Source organism: Galeopterus variegatus, unplaced genomic scaffold (assembly GCF_000696425.1).
Source record: "Galeopterus variegatus unplaced genomic scaffold, G_variegatus-3.0.2 Scaffold5645, whole genome shotgun sequence".
NCBI lineage: Eukaryota > Metazoa > Chordata > Mammalia > Dermoptera > Cynocephalidae > Galeopterus > Galeopterus variegatus.
In genome coordinates this window covers 33,850-40,205 of record NW_007731756.1, presented here as the reverse complement: position 1 = coordinate 40,205, position 6,356 = coordinate 33,850, and the positions used below count along the sequence as shown (strand labels likewise).

At 45.1% G+C, this 6,356-nt stretch overlaps 1 long non-coding RNA gene across 1 annotated transcript in view; it reads left to right on the top strand.

The window, feature by feature from the left end:
- LOC103605183 overlaps positions 1-2,969 on the top strand; it is a 40,606-nt gene extending 37,637 nt beyond the window's left edge. Inside the window, exon 2 of the long non-coding RNA XR_551774.1 lies at positions 2,582-2,969. This is a non-coding gene — a long non-coding RNA (uncharacterized LOC103605183). The remainder of the gene's footprint in view (positions 1-2,581) is intronic.
- Positions 2,970-6,356: the final 3,387 nt, after the last annotated feature.

The window sequence follows — 6,356 nt, the reverse complement described above, 5'->3', positions numbered from 1 at the left end:
AGCCAGTGAGCGGGAACCGGTCTGTATGTGGGATCCGAACCCCTGGGCGGGAGCGCCGCCATGCTTCCCAAGCGGTGCACTTATCCAGTGCGCCACTGGGCCGGCCCCATCACATTATTATTTCAATTTCAACATTTATGAGAAGAGTTTAGAAAGTTTGTGGAAAAGTGGAATTAAAAGATTTAAAAAACAACTTTATTTCTCAACATAAGCTCCATCAAGTTCAAGACATTTTTGTATGTGATAATACCAGCCATTTAGTCCATCCCTAAAGAACTGAGGGTCCTGGGAATTCAACCCAGTCAATGCAGTCTTTTTTACATTATTAATAAAAAAAACAAAAGTGTGTGCCCTTTAAAGGGTATTTAAGATTAGGAAACAAAAAAGTCAGAAGGAGCCAGATCAGAACTGCAAAGTGGGTGCCTGGTGATTGCCCATTGAAACTCTCAGTCTTGTCCTGACTTAATGAGAGGAATGAGCAGGACACTGTCATGGTGGAGGACTCTCTGGTGAAGCTGCCTCAGGTGTTTGTCTGTAAAGATACGGCTAACTTTCTCAAAACACTCATAATAAGCACATGTTGTCATTCTCTGTCTCCCCAAACTCCCAAAAGTCAACAAACTGCCTTAGCATCCCAAACTCTGTGGCCATGACCTTTGCTTCTGTCTGGTCCACTTTTGTTTTGACTGGTCCAGTTCCACCTCTTGGTAGCAAGTGCTTTGATTGTGCTTCATCTTCCAGATCTTACTGGGAAAGATATGTTTCATGTCCTATTGTGATTCTTTGAAGAAATGCTTCAGGATCTTCATCCCACTTGTTTAAACTTTTCATGGAAAGCTCTTCTCTTGTCTGCAGCTGATCTGGGCAGAACAGTTTTGGCTCAATTAGGCCACAAACTAGATTATGTTTTCCTTGCAAATTGATGTGGGTGTTCTGCTGAGAGCTTCACCTTCAACTTTGTCTTGTCCCTTCTTAAAATGACTTATCCATTTGTAAAGTGCTGACTTCCTTAGGGCACTGTTCCTGTAAACTTTTCACAAAGTATCAGTGATTTCACCATTCTTCCACCCAAGCTTCCCTGTAGATTTCATGTTTGTTCTAGCTTCAACATTCCTGTTGCTCTGATAGGGACTCTTTTCAAACTGACGTCTTATCCTTTTTAGTGCCTCAAGCTAGATCCTGTTCAGACATGCTATGACAAGTTAGTACAAGTTTATTTCAGTGTAAAAATATTTTGCAGTACATGTACAGTTTTTTCATAGTATGCATTTTCCATTAGGTTTCTGAAGATCCCCTTATCTATAGTTGTTATTTACATATTATAATAAACCTCCTAAAAGAATTGTGCAGATTACAATGTGTACCAGTTTTACTGTATCCTTACCAGTATTGGTTGTCACCACTTGAAAAAATAAAAGTTGGCTAATATAATAAATATTGATACCACAACATTTTCAACATTTTTATCTTTAAATTTTCAAGCCATTGGTTATAATAATAAATTTTCCTCACCTGTTTATTTGTTACTTATGTTTACTTTAATGCATTTTTGGGTGTAAGGTATAACTTACATATGTTTGTGTGCACATTTCCAAAGTGTGCAGCTCACTGCATTTTTTACACACACACACGCATTCCCCTGCACTGCACAACCATCACCACCATCGAGACCAACCCCAGCCTCCCAGCAGCCCCCTCAGAGCCTCCGAGTCAGAACCAACTCCAGCCCTCTGTGAGTGGTCACTGTTTTTTTGCCCTAGATGTACTTTGCCTGTTTTTGAACTTCCTATGCAGGGAACCACACAGTATGTTGTTCTCATACCTGACTTTTCTCACTCAACATTGTGTATCTGTAGTTTGCTATTGTCTGTTACTGTAAGTGTTCCATCTTATGATTATAACACAATTTATTTACTCATCTGTTGTTGATGGATATCTAGGGTGTTAGCTGTTCTTGGCCATCATGAATAAATCTGCTATGAACATTCTTGCCCAAGTCTTTTTTTTTTTTATATATTTCTTGGGTATTCTCTTACACCCAGTAGTAGAGTTCCTGGGTCATAGGATATAAGTGTGTGTAGCTTTAGAATGTATTGCCAGATATCTTTCTCAATAATTGTTTAGCAGTCATTTAATAATTAATAACCAATAGGTTTTTAACGTGTCACATTGAAGGAAAAAGTATTTAAAGATAACATTTCTTCAGGTGTGGAAAGGAAAAATAATACAATAAACCCCCACTTAAAAAATGCCACATTAGAGCCGAGCCTGTGGCGCACTCAGGAGAGTGTGGCGTTGGGAGCGCGCAGCCGCGGGTTCGGATCCTATATAGGGATGACCGGTGTGCTCACAGCGCTCACTGGCTGAGCGCGGTGTGGCAGGTCTCGAAAAGGACAAAAAAAAAAAAAAATGCCACATTAGTTTCTCTAGTGTTTATGTATGTAATTTGTAATTTAGCTGTCCACCAGGAATAATCCTGAGCCCACGGTGAAAACTGCATTGTATGAGTGCGAGGAGACACTAACTGAAGAGAGTTTTAAAGATGAAGATAATCATCATGATTTTTCATCTCTCCCCACAGATGGAAGAGGAAGCACTTGTACCTACTGGGCTCACACTCCGTGCAGGGCCATGTGCTGCCACATCTCGTTCCCCATCCATGCTAGGGGGCTGGTGCTGGTGTCTTCACCACACTAACTGGGACGTGGCAGTTCCTTGCCATGCAGCTCTTAAGCACAGCAGCGGCTCTGCATGAGGACTAAGGGGTCCCACATGCGCACACTGCATAAGGGGGGCGGTCAGGAGTGGAATGAGGGGCATCTGAAGCAAGCACAACATGTAAGGTGTTGCTGGCTACCATAGGAACATTTTAAAATAGCATTTAATGTTTGTTATGATTGCAAATGCAGTGCAAATTGATCATGAAAAAATGTTTGATACTAATAAACCACAAAAAAGTAAAGGAGCAACACGTGTAATCCCACCATCCCAAGCTAGCCAGTCGCCTTCCAGTCTTCTCTCGCTCTCACATGTATACTTTTTAAAACAAAAAATGGATGTAGCCTTTGCACAATTCTTTTTTACATTCTCTTCTCCTCAGACATATGTTATGGACATTTTTCCATGGCACCAAATAGTCTCCTACAATATGTCGAATCACTTTTTTGTATTATAGTCAGATACCGCAGCACATTTGAACAATTCCCTACTGCCAGACATTCAGGTGGCTTCTAATTTTCCATGACAATGATCAATGCCACAGTGAACGTTCTTGGATATAAATCTTTGTGCAGACCTGTGGTGATTTTCTTAGTATAAACTTATTTGTAAAAGAAAAGTTGTGTTTTCTCACTAACTTCGTTACTCATAAGAGACTGAATGTGAAAATCTTTTCAATTCCTTTAAAAATTATGCAGAAAAGCATGGAGACAGCACATTTAACTTCTTCCAGTGGCTAAAATATAATACTCTTGTACTTGATGTTACGTGATAACAGGCACAGACAGCTATGGGCTTGTGCTGCTGCGTGAGCCTTTGTCACTGTCGTGCCGTCATCACTTGTGACGTGTCAGCTGAGTTCTGCCCATGGCAGAAGGGGCCAGGCCCGTCCCCACAGACGTCACACAGCAGCACCTGCTGCCACCGCCTTCCCGTGCCCCACAGCCACATGGAAGGTCTGAGGGGCTCTTGGCTGATTTGGACAAGCCTGGTCTCAGGGCCTAGTGGGACAGGCCAGGAGAGCAGCTGTGGTCATTCCTGTTCAAAAAGGGGGGAAATGGAAGGAATCACAGAGCCACTGGTCCATGGCAGTTCCCAGTGCCAGCCAGGCCCAGTCTTGCTGCTGGGATGGTCTCAGCGCCTGGGTCCCCTGCCTCACCTCCGTTCTCTGTGGTGGCTTCCTTAAGGGAAGGCTGCACATTTGTTCAGCAGGGTTGGTCTGTCAGCCCGCAGCCTGCAGTGCAAGCTGGGGGTTCCGAGAGTCTCCATTTGTTTCATTTGTGGTCTGTCCCTGTTAGCTCAACTGACAGTGATTCTGCCTAAGCAGACTTCTCAAGAGTCTTTGAGGTCTTCAGATCTTTTAGGCATGATCCCTTCTCTACCTCAGCCTCCCGCTGAGACACACGGGAAGCTCACCTCACCCTTGACCCTCACCCTTCACCCTTGCCCTTGACCCTGTACCCTCTGGTTGGGCTGAGGGTCATTGAGGCACTTCCTTGACATCCTGAGAGGCCCTTCCTGTGACTGCATTCTCTGACCTTCTGTTTCTGAGGTTTTGGCAAATGTCCCATGGCCAGCCCTTGACCTTGCTCTGGGGCACACTTGCCAGCAGTCAGTCTCTCAATGGCAGCACCTTCGGCCATCTGGAGAGACTTGAGTTTTTCAGAGTTATCAAATCTTCATTTCTCTTTCTTAACAGCTCTTGCCTCAGTTTCTCTCTCTGTCCTCACATCTGCCTCTTCCACATGCTGCTGGGTCATCTCAGGCCTTGTGTGGACAGCCTCACCATGCCCTGGTCTTGCCTCCATGTCACTGCAGGGATGGCCTCAGTGAGCTCTCTGTCACCTCGTGGCCAGCACCCTCCTTCCTCCTGTTAGGACAAGGCAAGCTAGGCTTTCTCTACAGCCCCTCAAGAGTCTTCCAGCCTCCTCACACTGCCGGAACCCGAAGTTGCTCCTACATTTTAGGAATTTGTTACAGTAGCTCCTTGTATCTATAGTTTTATGTGCTGCGGAAGAAATTACCATGAACATGATGGCTTAAAATGCACACATCTTCTCCATTTCCATGGGTTGTGCATTGGCACAACATCTGCTGGGGTCTCAAGCTGCCATGCAGGTGTCAGCCAGGCTGCATTCCCACCTGCATTTGGGGTCTTCTTCCAAGCACAGCACTTGCTGGCAGAACTCGGTGCCCAGGGGCTGTGGGACCGGTCGCCTGTTGCCTTGCTGGCTGTCAGCTGGGACCTCTCAGCTCCTGAGGCTGCAAGAGGTGCTGGTTTAAGCTGCTAAGTCTGTGGCAGTGATAGAAAACTAGTGCTGTTACCAAGTGCTATGTAATCTTGTTTTGACTGTCCACAGGCTTGAGCTGATTGCTTCCTTCAAGTACCCTAAATCTCTTAATTTTGAGTCAGGGGCTTCCAGAGACCAACTCTTTCCACCCATCGTTGAAGGCAGCCCAGCGCTTCTGTTGAATAGTCTCCTAATCTGTCAACCTCTGTAGGAAGAAAGACAAAATTGTTTCACAACATGCCTGTCTAAATCCCAAGGATTGCATTTTGTTCTGCCACAGGCGGAAGTGAAAGTCCTCAGCCCTGTGTGGCAGGCTGTTTCCAACTGAAACGCCAAGAGTTCGCCCTCCTGCTGTCATCAGAAGGGAGCGGCACAGCTGCCGACTCGTGCTCAATTTGAGCTCTTTGCCCTTCAAAGCTATTCACGGTGTCACACCTAATCTACATTGTCACCTGCAATGGCAGTCACTCAAGGGACTAGCTACCGAGTTCTGCTGGCTCAGATCCATCCAAAAAAGCTGGGAGTTAAAGATCTGAGCTTGCTGTGCATAACTTAAAGCAGAAAAATGTTTTGGAGAGACTTAACATGTTTTGCAAACAGGCCCTTGTGCTCTGGCTTTTGGGGGATTTTTGTTTTGTTTTGTTTCTGTTTTTTTTTTGCTTCTTTGCTCTCCCCCCTCCCCCGCACTTAGCTTGCCTATAAATCACTAGGCTTCCACACTGAAATAAAGTAAATATGTATTAAATCAAGAAACACCTTAAGCTTGGATAAATGTATTGCTTACGTTTTCACCTCATTATACCAAGTCTTTTTGTAAAAAGCAGAATCGCCCTTTATCCTCTCCATCTTCCAACAGTGTTTCCTCATGCCGTGCTGTCAGCTGTCACTTCCTCGGCCAGTTGAAAGCTTCTCGCAGGTGTTTGTCACCCATTTCCCTGTGATGTGTATTTATGAGCTCGTGTTCATAAAGAAGCCTCATGATGTGTTGCTCTTGGCGCCCCCTCGTGTGTTTTCTTGTCTCCCTGCTGTTTTGCAGCCCTTCCCTCATTTTGTTTCAGTTAGCATGTGTGAGATTTTGGTTAGAGGTAGCATGTTTCAGTGAAGAGACAGAGGACCTCTGAGACACAGTGTTAGGTGCACACCTGGGGGTTATGGGGTGGACACGTGTGGAAGCAGGACTGGTAGGTGGAGAGGACAGGAGATTGCAGGGGCCAGTGCCCATGGGTTTTCAGGAGTGCCCACTTCTAGCAGAGAGTCGTCCTCTTCTAAAGCTGTCTGTTGTGCCTCCTTCACGGGTCACTGTAGTTCTCTTTAATGGGTCTAATTGGGAGGAAAGGAGAAAGGAAC